Source organism: Urocitellus parryii, chromosome 4 (genome assembly GCF_045843805.1).
Source record: "Urocitellus parryii isolate mUroPar1 chromosome 4, mUroPar1.hap1, whole genome shotgun sequence".
NCBI classification, from domain to species: Eukaryota; Metazoa; Chordata; class Mammalia; order Rodentia; family Sciuridae; genus Urocitellus; species Urocitellus parryii.
In genome coordinates, this window is record NC_135534.1 from 57,025,164 (window position 1) to 57,039,780 (window position 14,617).

The following is a 14,617-nucleotide window of genomic DNA, read 5'->3' on the forward strand; positions in this document are numbered from 1 at the left end:
GCCTTTTGGGAAACAGACCTGCCCCTCGCCGGGGCCCCTTGCCCTGCCTGGACCCTCGGTCCCACACCCTGAACCCCAACAGCTGGCCGGCCGCAGACCTGGGCCTCGAGCTCCTGTTCCCCGCGCCAGTCGCACCCCCCTCCTCCCTGCCTGGCCCTGTCCACACTCCAGAGTCCCCTGCCCCAGCCCTCAGCCCCTGGCTCTGCCTCCCATGACCTGGCTCCTGGCTTGAGCCTGTGCTGGCCCTGGTGGCTCAGCGCGCCCGCCCGTGGGCTTTGATGAAAGCGGGGCCCTTGCTTGGCCTGCCTCCCTGCTCCCCTTGGCTTGCCCGCACTGCCCTGTCCTTGTGCCGCCTGCGTGCACGCTCCCGACCCCTCCCTGCTTTGGCCTTGCACGCCCCCCCCCCTCTAGGTCCCTAGCCTGGGCTCCTTGCTTGGGTCCAGGCCCCACGCCCCTCTGCCACCCTTCTGCTCCCACCGCGGAGGGCCCGGCACTGTACCTGCCCGCCCTGGGCTCTACTTTGTTCCCTGCCGCTGCCAGACCCCTTTGCCAGGTCCCTTTGCACTCCCTCGCCCCAGGCCCTGCGCCCTCTGCCCTGCGCCCCGCGGTCCATGCCCTGCGCCCCCACCCCCGGCAGTGGACCTGGGCCTTGAGCCTACATTCCCAGGGGCCAAGCCCTCCCCAACCTCCCCGCACCCCCCCCCCCCCCGCCAGGCCCTGTCCCTTCCCTTGAGTGCAGCCAGGCCGTCACACGTGGTCTCCCGTGCCATGGCCTGGCTCCTTGCTTGAGCCCAGGCCGCTCTTCTGGAGGAAACTGTCCCTGTCCCTTCATCTCAGGCCCCTTGCTTGGGCCCCCTCCTGTGCCTCCCCTTGTGCCCCTGGCACTCTGTGTATCCTTGCACTGCCCGCAACCGCCCGTCCCCTGCTTGGCCCCAGCCTGGGCTCCTCGATTGGGTCCGGGCTCTCCCCGCACCCGGGCCGGCTGGGTTCCCAGTGTCTCCCCACACGGTGGTGCCCTCCTTTGGCCCTAGTTGGTTCCCACCCCTTTCTGAGGAACTGTTCCCCTGCGTCAGCGCAGTGGATCTGCCTGGCCTGTGCGCCCTGCCCCTCGCCTGGGCCCCCTTGCTGCCCGAACCCTGACACCTGGCAGTGGACGAGGGCCTTGCGTCCATTTCCCCGCGCCGTGCCCTCCCTACCCCCGCCCCCGCCCCCGCCCTCTGGCCTGGCAGGCTGCCCCCCACCCCAACCCAGCCCTCCCCAAGCCCGACCCTTCGCGCTGCTTTCCCCTGAGCCCCAGACCGCGTTCCTCCTGTCGCGTCGCGTGGCCTGGGGTGGCGGGGCGGGGCGTCGCGGGGCGTCGTGGTGTCGAGTCTGAACTGGGGGCCCCTTGCTTGGGCCCCCTACCGCGCTCCCCTGGGTGTCCCTTGCGCCGCCTGCTGTCTCCTCATCCTCGCGCCGCCCCTTCCTCCCCCTCCCTGCTTTCCCCTGGCGCTGGCCTCCTGCTCCTGTGCTCCCGGGGTGGGTGGGTGGGTCGGTCCCTGGATGGATCATCCTGTCAGTTGGTCGGTGGGTGGGGGGCTTCTGTCCGTCGTCCTCCCTCGCCTGCGTCCACTGCCTGGGCTCCTTGCTTGGGTCTTGGCTCTCACCCCTCTCCGCCCCGACTGTGATAGTGCGCCGAGCCCTCCCGTCACCCTCCTCCAGGCCCCCGTCCCTTGCCAGGCCCCCTCTGCCAGGTCCCTGTCCCCCGATTGCCCAGGGGGCCAGGGCGCCTTTTGGGAAACAGACCTGCCCCTCGCCGGGGCCCCTTGCCCTGCCTGGACCCTCGGTCCCACACCCTGAACCCCAACAGCTGGCCGGCCGCAGACCTGGGCCTCGAGCTCCTGTTCCCCGCGCCAGTCGCACCCCCCTCCTCCCTGCCTGGCCCTGTCCACACTCCAGAGTCCCCTGCCCCAGCCCTCAGCCCCTGGCTCTGCCTCCCATGACCTGGCTCCTGGCTTGAGCCTGTGCTGGCCCTGGTGGCTCAGCGCGCCCGCCCGTGGGCTTTGATGAAAGCGGGGCCCTTGCTTGGCCTGCCTCCCTGCTCCCCTTGGCTTGCCCGCACTGCCCTGTCCTTGTGCCGCCTGCGTGCACGCTCCCGACCCCTCCCTGCTTTGGCCTTGCACGCCCCCCCCCCTCTAGGTCCCTAGCCTGGGCTCCTTGCTTGGGTCCAGGCCCCACGCCCCTCTGCCACCCTTCTGCTCCCACCGCGGAGGGCCCGGCACTGTACCTGCCCGCCCTGGGCTCTACTTTGTTCCCTGCCGCTGCCAGACCCCTTTGCCAGGTCCCTTTGCACTCCCTCGCCCCAGGCCCTGCGCCCTCTGCCCTGCGCCCCTCGGTCCATGCCCTGCGCCCCCACCCCCGGCAGTGGACCTGGGCCTTGAGCCTACATTCCCAGGGGCCAAGCCCTCCCCAACCTCCCCGCACCCCCCCCCCCCGCCAGGCCCTGTCCCTTCCCTTGAGTGCAGCCAGGCCGTCACACGTGGTCTCCCGTGCCATGGCCTGGCTCCTTGCTTGAGCCCAGGCCGCTCTTCTGGAGGAAACTGTCCCTGTCCCTTCATCTCAGGCCCCTTGCTTGGGCCCCCTCCTGTGCCTCCCCTTGTGCCCCTGGCACTCTGTGTATCCTTGCACTGCCCGCAACCGCCCGTCCCCCTGCTTGGCCCCAGCCTGGGCTCCTCGATTGGGTCCGGGCTCTCCCCGCACCCGGGCCGGCTGGGTTCCCAGTGTCTCCCCACACGGTGGTGCCCTCCTTTGGCCCTAGTTGGTTCCCACCCCTTTCTGAGGAACTGTTCCCCTGCGTCAGCGCAGTGGATCTGCCTGGCCTGTGCGCCCTGCCCCTCGCCTGGGCCCCCTTGCTGCCCGAACCCTGACACCTGGCAGTGGACGAGGGCCTTGCGTCCATTTCCCCGCGCCGTGCCCTCCCTACCCCCGCCCCCGCCCCCGCCCTCTGGCCTGGCAGGCTGCCCCCCACCCTAACCCAGCCCTCCCCAAGCCCGACCCTTCGCGCTGCTTTCCCCTGAGCCCCAGACCGCATTCCTCCTGTCGCGTCGTGTGGCCTGGGGTGGCGGGGCGGGGCGTCGCGGGGCGTCGTGGTGTCGAGTCTGAACTGGGGGCCCCTTGCTTGGGCCCCCTACCGCGCTCCCCTGGGTGTCCCTTGCGCCGCCTGCTGTCTCCTCATCCTCGCGCCGCCCCTTCCTCCCCCTCCCTGCTTTCCCCTGGCGCTGGCCTCCTGCTCCTGTGCTCCCGGGGTGGGTGGGTGGGTCGGTCCCTGGATGGATCATCCTGTCAGTTGGTCGGTGGGTGGGGGGCTTCTGTCCGTCGTCCTCCCTCGCCTGCGTCCACTGCCTGCTCCTTGCTTGGGTCTTGGCTCTCACCCCTCTCCGCCCCGACTGTGATAGTGCGCCGAGCCCTCCCGTCACCCTCCTCCAGGCCCCCGTCCCTTGCCAGGCCCCCTCTGCCAGGTCCCTGTCCCCCGATTGCCCAGGGGGCCAGGGCGCCTTTTGGGAAACAGACCTGCCCCTCGCCGGGGCCCCTTGCCCTGCCTGGACCCTCGGTCCCACACCCTGAACCCCAACAGCTGGCCGGCCGCAGACCTGGGCCTCGAGCTCCTGTTCCCCGCGCCAGTCGCACCCCCCTCCTCCCTGCCTGGCCCTGTCCACACTCCAGAGTCCCCTGCCCCAGCCCTCAGCCCCTGGCTCTGCCTCCCATGACCTGGCTCCTGGCTTGAGCCTGTGCTGGCCCTGGTGGCTCAGCGCGCCCGCCCGTGGGCTTTGATGAAAGCGGGGCCCTTGCTTGGCCTGCCTCCCTGCTCCCCTTGGCTTGCCCGCACTGCCCTGTCCTTGTGCCGCCTGCGTGCACGCTCCCGACCCCTCCCTGCTTTGGCCTTGCACGCCCCCCCCCCTCTAGGTCCCTAGCCTGGGCTCCTTGCTTGGGTCCAGGCCCCACGCCCCTCTGCCACCCTTCTGCTCCCACCGCGGAGGGCCCGGCACTGTACCTGCCCGCCCTGGGCTCTACTTTGTTCCCTGCCGCTGCCAGACCCCTTTGCCAGGTCCCTTTGCACTCCCTCGCCCCAGGCCCTGCGCCCTCTGCCCTGCGCCCCGCGGTCCATGCCCTGCGCCCCCACCCCCGGCAGTGGACCTGGGCCTTGAGCCTACATTCCCAGGGGCCAAGCCCTCCCCAACCTCCCCGCACCCCCCCCCCCCCCGCCAGGCCCTGTCCCTTCCCTTGAGTGCAGCCAGGCCATCACACGTGGTCTCCCGTGCCATGGCCTGGCTCCTTGCTTGAGCCCAGGCCGCTCTTCTGGAGGAAACTGTCCCTGTCCCTTCATCTCAGGCCCCTTGCTTGGGCCCCCTCCTGTGCCTCCCCTTGTGCCCCTGGCACTCTGTGTATCCTTGCACTGCCCGCAACCGCCCGTCCCCTGCTTGGCCCCAGCCTGGGCTCCTCGATTGGGTCCGGGCTCTCCCCGCACCCGGGCCGGCTGGGTTCCCAGTGTCTCCCCACACGGTGGTGCCCTCCTTTGGCCCTAGTTGGTTCCCACCCCTTTCTGAGGAACTGTTCCCCTGCGTCAGCGCAGTGGATCTGCCTGGCCTGTGCGCCCTGCCCCTCGCCTGGGCCCCCTTGCTGCCCGAACCCTGACACCTGGCAGTGGACGAGGGCCTTGCGTCCATTTCCCCGCGCCGTGCCCTCCCTACCCCCGCCCCCGCCCCCGCCCTCTGGCCTGGCAGGCTGCCCCCCACCCCAACCCAGCCCTCCCCAAGCCCGACCCTTCGCGCTGCTTTCCCTGAGCCCCAGACCGCGTTCCTCCTGTCGCGTCGCGTGGCCTGGGGTGGCGGGGCGGGGCGTCGCGGGGCGTCGTGGTGTCGAGTCTGAACTGGGGGCCCCTTGCTTGGGCCCCCTACCGCGCTCCCCTCGGTGTCCCTTGCGCCGCCTGCTGTCTCCTCATCCTCGCGCCGCCCCTTCCTCCCCTTCCCTGCTTTCCCCTGGCGCTGGCCTCCTGCTCCTGTGCTCCCGGGGTGGGTGGGTGGGTCGGTCCCTGGATGGATCATCCTGTCAGTTGGTCGGTGGGTGGGGGGCTTCTGTCCGTCGTCCTCCCTCGCCTGCGTCCACTGCCTGGGCTCCTTGCTTGGGTCTTGGCTCTCACCCCTCTCCGCCCCGACTGTGATAGTGCGCCGAGCCCTCCCGTCACCCTCCTCCAGGCCCCCGTCCCTTGCCAGGCCCCCTCTGCCAGGTCCCTGTCCCCCGATTGCCCAGGGGGCCAGGGCGCCTTTTGGGAAACAGACCTGCCCCTCGCCGGGGCCCCTTGCCCTGCCTGGACCCTCGGTCCCACACCCTGAACCCCAACAGCTGGCCGGCCGCAGACCTGGGCCTCGAGCTCCTGTTCCCCCCGCCCGTCGCACCCCCCTCCTCCCTGCCTGGCCCTGTCCACACTCCAGAGTCCCCTGCCCCAGCCCTCAGCCCCTGGCTCTGCCTCCCATGACCTGGCTCCTGGCTTGAGCCTGTGCTGGCCCTGGTGGCTCAGCGCGCCCGCCCGTGGGCTTTGATGAAAGCGGGGCCCTTGCTTGGCCTGCCTCCCTGCTCCCCTTGGCTTGCCCACACTGCCCTGTCCTTGTGCCGCCTGCGTGCACGCTCCCGACCCCTCCCTGCTTTGGCCTTGCACGCCCCCCCCCTCTAGGTCCCTAGCCTGGGCTCCTTGCTTGGGTCCAGGCCCCACGCCCCTCTGCCACCCTTCTGCTCCCACCGCGGCGGGCCCGGCACTGTACCTGCCCGCCCTGGGCTCTACTTTGTTCCCTGCCGCTGCCAGACCCCTTTGCCAGGTCCCTTTGCACTCCCTCGCCCCAGGCCCTGCGCCCTCTGCCCTGCGCCCCGCGGTCCATGCCCTGCGCCCCCACCCCCGGCAGTGGACCTGGGCCTTGAGCCTACATTCCCAGGGGCCAAGCCCTCCCCTCCCTCCCCCCACCCCCCACCCCCGCCAGGCCCTGTCCCTTCCCTTGAGTGCAGCCAGGCAGTCACACGTGGTCTCCCGTGCCATGGCCTGGCTCCTTGCTTGAGCCCAGGCCGCTCTTCTGGAGGAAACTGTCCCTGTCCCTTCATCTCAGGCCCCTTGCTTGGGCCCCCTCCTGTGCCTCCCCTTGTGCCCCTGGCACTCTGTGTATCCTTGCACTGCCCGCAACCGCCCGTCCCCTGCTTGGCCCCAGCCTGGGCTCCTCCATTGGGTCCGGGCTCTCCCCGCACCCGGGCCGGCTGGGTTCCCAGTGTCTCCCCACACGGTGGTGCCCTCCTTTGGCCCTAGTTGGTTCCCACCCCTTTCTGAGGAACTGTTCCCCTGCATCAGCGCAGTGGATCTGCCTGGCCTGTGCGCCCTGCCCCTCGCCTGGGCCCCCTTGCTGCCCGAACCCTGACACCTGGCAGTGGACGAGGGCCTTGCGTCCATTTCCCCGCGCCGTGCCCTCCCTACCCCCGCCCCCGCCCCTGCCCTCTGGCCTGGCAGGCTGCCCCCCACCCTAACCCAGCCCTCCCCAAGCCCGACCCTTCGCGCTGCTTTCCCCTGAGCCCCAGACCGCGTTCCTCCTGTCGCGTCGCGTGGCCTGGGGTGGCGGGGCGGGGCGTCGCGGGGCGTCGTGGTGTCGAGTCTGAACTGGGGGCCCCTTGCTTGGGCCCCCTACCGCGCTCCCCTCGGTGTCCCTTGCGCCGCCTGCTGTCTCCTCATCCTCGCGCCGACCCTTCCTCCCCCTCCCTGCTTTCCCCTGGCGCTGGCCTCCTGCTCCTGTGCTCCCGGGGGGGGGGTGGGTGGGTCGGTCTCTGGATGGATCATCCCGTCAGTTGGTCGGTGGGTGGGGGGCTTCTGTCCGTCGTCCTCCCTCGCCTGCGTCCACTGCCTGGGCTCCTTGCTTGGGTCTTGGCTCTCACCCCTCTCCGCCCCGACTGTGATACTGCGCCGAGCCCTCCCGTCACCCTCCTCCAGGCCCCCGTCCCTTGCCAGGCCCCCTCTGCCAGGTCCCTGTCCCCCGATTGCCCAGGGGGCCAGGGCGCCTTTTGGGAAACAGACCTGCCCCTCGCCGAGGCCCCTTGCCCTGCCTGGACCCTCGGTCCCACACCCTGAACCCCAACAGCTGGCCGGCGGCAGACCTGGGCCTGGAGCTCCTGTTCCCCCCGCCCGTCACACCCCCCCCCCCGCCTGGCCCTGTCCACACTCCAGAGTCCCCTGCCCCAGCCCTCAGCCCCTGGCTCTGCCTCCCATGACCTGGCTCCTGGCTTGAGCCTGTGCTGGCTCTGGTGGCTCAGCGCGCCCGCCCGTGGGCTTTGATGAAAGCGGGGCCCTTGCTTGGCCTGCCTCCCTGCTCCCCTTGGCTTGCCCGCACTGCCCTGTCCTTGTGCCGCCTGCGTGCACGCTCCCGACCCCTCCCTGCTTTGGCCTTGCACGCCCCCCCCCCCTCTAGGTCCCTAGCCTGGGCTCCTTGCTTGGGTCCAGGCCCCACGCCCCTCTGCCACCCTTCTGCTCCCACCGCGGCGGGCCCGGCACTGTACCTGCCCGCCCTGGGCTCTACTTTGTTCCCTGCCGCTGCCAGACCCCTTTGCCAGGTCCCTTTGCACTCCCTCGCCCCAGGCCCTGCGCCCCTCGGTCCATGCCCTGCGCCCCCACCCCCGGCAGTGGACCTGGGCCTTGAGCCTACATTCCCAGGGGCCAAGCCCTCCCCTCCCTCCCCGCACCCCCCCCCCCCCCCCCCCGCCAGGCCCTGTCCCTTCCCTTGAGTGCAGCCAGGCCGTCACACGTGGTCTCCAGTGCCATGGCCTGGCTCCTTGCTTGAGCCCAGGCCGCTCTTCTGGAGGAAACTGTCCCTGTCCCTTCATCTCAGGCCCCTTGCTTGGGCCCCCTCCTGTGCCTCCCCTTGTGCCCCTGGCACTCTGTGTATCCTTGCACTGCCCGCAACCGCCCGTCCCCTGCTTGGCCCCAGCCTGGGCTCCTCGATTGGGTCCGGGCTCTCCCCGCACCCGGGCCGGCTGGGTTCCCAGTGTCTCCCCACACGGTGGTGCCCTCCTTTGGCCCTAGTTGGTTCCCACCCCTTTCTGAGGAACTGTTCCCCTGCGTCAGCGCAGTGGACCTGCCTGGCCTGTGCGCCCTGCCCCTCGCCTGGGCCCCCTTGCTGCCCGAACCCTGACACCTGGCAGTGGACGAGGGCCTTGCGTCCATTTCCCCGCGCCGTGCCCTCCCTACCCCCGCCCCCGCCCCCGCCCTCTGGCCTGGCAGGCTGCCCCCCACCCCAACCCAGCCCTCCCCAAGCCCGACCCTTCGCGCTGCTTTCCCCTGAGCCCCAGACCGCGTTCCTCCTGTCGCGTCGCGTGGCCTGGGGTGGCGGGGCGGGGCGTCGCGGGGCGTCGTGGTGTCGAGTCTGAACTGGGGGCCCCTTGCTTGGGCCCCCTACCGCGCTCCCCTCGGTGTCCCTTGCGCCGCCTGCTGTCTCCTCATCCTCGCGCCGCCCCTTCCTCCCCCTCCCTGCTTTCCCCTGGCGCTGGCCTCCTGCTCCTGTGCTCCCGGGGTGGGTGGGTGGGTCGGTCCCTGGATGGATCATCCCGTCAGTTGGTCGGTGGGTGGGGGGCTTCTGTCCGTCGTCCTCCCTCGCCTGCGTCCACTGCCTGGGCTCCTTGCTTGGGTCTTGGCTCTCACCCCTCTCCGCCCCGACTGTGATACTGCGCCGAGCCCTCCCGTCACCCTCCTCCAGGCCCCCGTCCCTTGCCAGGCCCCCTCTGCCAGGTCCCTGTCCCCCGATTGCCCAGGGGGCCAGGGCGCCTTTTGGGAAACAGACCTGCCCCTCGCCGAGGCCCCTTGCCCTGCCTGGACCCTCGGTCCCACACCCTGAACCCCAACAGCTGGCCGGCGGCAGACCTGGGCCACGAGCTCCTGTTCCCCCCGCCCGTCGCACCCCCCTCCTCCCTGCCTGGCCCTGTCCACACTCCAGAGTCCCCTGCCCCAGCCCTCAGCCCCTGGCTCTGCCTCCCATGACCTGGCTCCTGGCTTGAGCCTGTGCTGGCCCTGGTGGCTCAGCGCGCCCGCCCGTGGGCTTTGATGAAAGCGGGGCCCTTGCTTGGCCTGCCTCCCTGCTCCCCTTGGCTTGCCCGCACTGCCCTGTCCTTGTGCCGCCTGCGTGCACGCTCCCGACCCCTCCCTGCTTTGGCCTTGCACGCCCCCCCCCTCTAGGTCCCTAGCCTGGGCTCCTTGCTTGGGTCCAAACAAAAGGACATTACCAAGCATCTTGTCTTATTTTCATCATCATATTTATTTGTGTTCAAACTTACTTTTTTAGGCATGTTTTACTTCATTACTCTCTGATTCTACCCTTCTAGAAATCTCCTTAAGAATAGCTATGGTATTGGTGCTGTATTAGTCAGTGTTCTCTAGATGAACAGAATCAACAGGAAGTATGATTATAAAAAGGAGATTTATTAGATGGGCTTACACAACCAGAAGCTGGATAGCCCACATGGCCATCTGCAAGCTGGAGAGCCAGAGGAACCAATAGCTACACAGTCCATGATGCTGACACCTCAAAACAAGAAGGATCAACAATGCTGTCTCAGTCTGAGACTGAAGGCTTCTGGAAACTCCCTGAAGAATCACTGGCAGAGTCAACTTTGGAAGATTAAAGGATGGAGAGTCTGATATCCTCAGGCAGTTGCAACAGCAATCAAGAACCTGTTCTAAGAATCTAGCTTGCATCTGCTGCTTCTTATTTGTTCTTCTGACTTATTCCATCCAAGCCTCCCGCCTAATGGATGGTGCTCCCCATGCTTAGGGCTGATCTCCACTTCAGTTCAATACCCCACAGGCCAATCATTCCTAGACACACCCTCACTGACATACCCAGAGGCCTCTCAATTTTTAACACCTCTTAATCCATCAAGTTGACAATTCAAATTAACCATTACAAGTATCATTGTTGCCTCTACATAAAATCTGGGAATAACTTCAGCATAATATCTATATTAGGAATTTTGTGATTGTGTGTGTGTGTGTGTGTGTGTGTGTGTATCTTCATATCTTCACCTGAGAAATAGTGGAATATACCCATTCCTAGATGAAAAATAATTAATACTATTACTTAAATGTTAACTTTATGAATAATCTACCAATTCAATATAATAACCATAAATTTCTCATTGCATTTTAAAATTTGATCTTGACAAGTTTAAAAGTAGAAAGGAGCCAAGCATGGCAGCACATGTCTGTAATTCCTTGGCGTGGGAGGCTAAAGCAAGAAGATCAAAAGTTCAAAGCCAGTCTCAGCAATATAATGAGGCCCTAAGCAACTTAGAGAGACCCTGTCTTAAAATTTTTAAAAGGGGATGGAGTGGTTAAGCACATCTGAGTTCAATCTTCAGTACCAAAAACAAAAACAAAACAACACCTTCTCAGTAATGCATTCTGTAGCATTTGTGAATCTATAACTACTATGTGATTCCATTATTCAGTTGTAGTAGTTTTTTGCCAAGTTCAATAATGACTTCATTGACAAATTCAATAACTTTTTGTTAATCCATAAAAGTCTGAGGCTTTTAAGAATCTTTCAGAAAGGCCTCTTTTCTAGCTGCTTTTGACACATCTTTATTTGGGTCCCCGTTCTGAGTATCTGACTCTTGCTATGTCAGAATTGAGTGGCGACTCTTCTTCTCCTTGACTTGTTGGTAACTTCAAGGTTCTATCCTGGATTCTTTCCCTCTGCCTTTCAGAAACATCAAGTCTTATCTGGGATTATAATGCACAATTACATTTTTTTATAATATGTTGTGTGAGTGTGTGTGTATATGTGTGTGTGTGTATGTGTGTGTGTGTGTGTGTGAGAGAGAGAGAGACCATATGGAGTATATGATGTATATGGAATATGTCCTTATCCTTATGTCTTTCTACATATACTTCGTCACTCCTATGGTATGCTATAAGGCCAGTCACCTTCATTTTAATAAAACCACCCAGACATTTGGTTCTCTATTTTCAACTTTTGGCACACTTTCTTAGATTTATTAAACACTCCTTGCATATATTTAAGTTTATATCTAAATTCACTTCTCCTCCTCATTTTTCATTTTAAGCACCAGCTTTCTTAGTTATTCTAGAAATAGAGAAGTTTATTTCTGGAGCAACAGCAGTGACTAGGCACTTACTACAGTGGTAACACAGACATCAATAAAACAGTCACAGGCTTTACTGCCATGATGTTCACAGTCTAATAGAGGATTCAGACTTAAGCACATAATTGCACATCTCCTTTGTGTTCAAAGGCATCTTATTGCTCTAAAGGGCACGGTTTTTATTACTAAGAATTACCTAAGGATTGATTTAAATGGAAATTCCTCAGGTCAACTTCCCCTCCTCATTCTATACTGAGAAATACTATTTTTTAACAAGCAACTCAGGAAGCAACTTAGTCTTGCATACAAACTCTGGGCTACACTATTAAGTTCAATTGTCCTACCAACATATAAGATAGACAGACCTCTTTTTCTTACTTCATTCTAATTTTCTATTACTGTTCTCCTAAATCCTCCAATCTTTAGCTTTTTTATGATTACCTTATGGGCAGTTTCTTTAGTATGAAATTCAAAGTATTTATTAAACTAGACCTTTTGTTCTATTTTCAGCCTCATATGCATTTTCCTTACACATACAATTAAAAAAAAATCCTACCACTCATTATTCCCTAAATACACTTTTTTCTTTTTTAGAAATTGTTAAACTTAGGATTGAAGGCCACATAGAATATAATACAATTTTTGTGTCTGTATCCTAAGTTCCATCAATGTGCCTAGAATATATAAGCCAGGTTAAAAATCATGCAAGAATGAAGGAAATTACTCCATTGCCAGAAACATACTCTTATTAGTGATGATTTGTTGTCTTTGTTTTTTGACATACATTTATGTGCCTGCTTGTTTTAATTTCCCAATTTGCTTATATGGCCTAAAAGAGAAGTGATTATTTCCTCCCTTCTTTCTTTTCTTCTTTGCCCTTCCATATCTCCCTGTTTTCTTCTTTTCTCTTTTACTTTTGTTCATTTCCTGTGATTTAATTTAACTTCTTTTCTGTCTACCAAGGTATTTTACTTTGAAATGTATTGAATTGATCTGAGAAGACATTGGAAAAGAGAAGAAAAAAAGTGAAAGAATGGGAAGAAAGCAGAAAACTTTTCAAGAAAAATCTCTTCTCTCCAAGTCACTGAACTGGTCATCATAATCCAAGATCTCCATCTCCAAAAAACATTATTTTTCAGTTACTCTCCGGAGAGCCCCTTTGACATCCTTGTTTCTCAGGCTATAAATAATGGGGTTCAACATAGGTGTTACTGCTAAATAGAACACAGAGATCATTTTATCCCTCTCATACATTAGCTTGGAGTTTAGCCTCATGTAGGCAAATATAGCTGAGCCGTAGAAGAGACCCACCACCATGAGATGGGAGCCACAGGTAGAGAAGACCTTGAGCCTCCCCTCTCCAAAATGCATCTGGATCACAGTGCAGATAATGTTCCAGTAGGAGACCAGGATGAGGGAGACAGGAGCCAGGAGGATCACCACACCCATGGCAAAGATGGCCATTTCTGTGCTGTAGGTGTCTGCTGAGGCCAGCTTCAGGAGGGCAGGAGGCTCACAGAAAAAGTGGTTAATGATATTGTTTCCTCAGTAGGGAAGACGAAATGTGAATGTGGTGTCCACCAGGAACACAAATGCTCCACTGGCCCAGGACCCCACAGCCAGCCTGACGCATGCCCAATGGGTCATGATGGTGGAGTAGTACAAGGGCTTGCACACAGCCACATACCGATCATAGGACATCACCGCCAGAAGAGCACACTCTGTACACCCAGTCAGAAGCAGAACCATGATCTGCACTGAGCAAAGGAAATGGTTTTCCTCCTCACCAGGAAGTGGACAAGCACCTGGGGCACAGTAGTAGTAGAGAAACAGAGATCAGCAAAGGACAGGTTTCTAAGGAAGAAGTACATGGGAGTGTGGAGTCTGGAGTCCATGTGAATGAGCACCACCATCAGCAGGTTCCCCAGAAAGGTCAGCAAGTAGATGATGAGGAAAAGGAGGAAGAGCAGGACTTGGGTGTGTGGGTCCTGTGAGAGGCCCAGGAAGACAAACTCTGTCACAGAGGTTTGGTTCTCCTCTCCCATGAGTGTCTGTCCCTGTTTATAGAACAGTATCAAGATAAGAAGTGCATTAGTTATGTCAGAAAATCTGAATCACTTCAAAATTTTTTAATCAGCATCAAATTTGGTTCTTGATTCCTCTCTTACACTTAGTTTCCATATGACAAAGACTAAGGTTTCTTTTTTCAGCTTTAACAAATGAAAGTCATTTCTATTTTTCTCCTCTTGAATCTTTTATTTATTTACCATTTAAATTTTTAAATTTGTATATCTTTATGGGTTATAGTATGGTCATGTAATTCAGGTATACAATGTATATTATTGAATCAGGGAAGAAATATTTCCATCTCTTAAATCATTAAACCTATGTCATACCATTAAGCAAACAAATGCTTGCAGATGGAAACAGTACAGACGAGGAGATGGAAAAGGCATTAAAAGCATATTTAATAAGATAATCAATGAAAACTTCCCAAGTCTTAGGAATGATATGAACAACCAAATCCACAAAATTCATGGAAGATGGACTTGACACAAAGAGATGTTCTCCCAAATTCATTATAAACAAGTTGTCAGAAGTAAAACATAGAATCCTTAAAGCAAGAGAAAAAAATCAAGTCATACATATAAAGGAATCCCCATTCGACTTAAAAAAGTTTCTCTGCAGACAACTTGCAGGCATGAGATAATAGGGTGATATACTCAGAGTATTGAAAGAAAAAACAAAAACTAGCAAACAATTGCAGGCCAAGAATACTAGGCCTACCATACCAATCCTTCAGAAATGAAGAAGAAATAATGTCATATTTAGATAAGCAAAAGCAGAGGGAATTCATTACCACTAACCAGTCTTTCCTTTTCAAAAACAGGTTTGTAGGGAAGGCCAAATTCTCCTTCACATCCATTCCTTGAATATAAACCCACAAGATTTTCCATTTTAAAGGTATTAAATTAATTATCTAAAATTAATGGTTGCAATGTAAGTACCTGGAAAGTTAACAGCAGATTTTAAAAGTTCTTTCCAACACTTTTGGGGCCTTTCTCAAAGGACAATTGAAAGAATTCAATGAAAAATTTTTTAAAAAGAAAAAGAAAAACACCCAGGCACACTGATGCATGCCTATAATCCCAGCAGCTCCAGAGGCTGAGGCAGGAGGACCACTGGTTCAGCCTCAGCAACAGCAAGGTGCTAAGAAACTCAGTGAGACCCTGTCTCTAAATAAAATACAAAATAGGGCTGGGGATGTGGCTCAGTGTTCAAGTGCCCCTGGGCTCAATCCCCAGTACCACCTCCCGCCCCCTACCAAAAAAAGCCAGTATCTACAGATAATTTGTGGTGTACATAAAAACTTTAAAAACTTGAATCAAGCCTTTAATCACTGAAGAAATATTATATGATATAAGGTTAATAATTGAACATTCCTGTGTTTTATATGCCA

At 58.8% G+C, this 14,617-nt stretch overlaps 1 pseudogene; it reads right to left on the reverse strand.

Moving 5' to 3' along the window:
• Positions 1-12,285: 12,285 nt before the first annotated feature.
• LOC144254531 (olfactory receptor 2D3-like) lies at positions 12,286-13,202 on the reverse strand (annotated as a pseudogene).
• Positions 13,203-14,617: the final 1,415 nt, after the last annotated feature.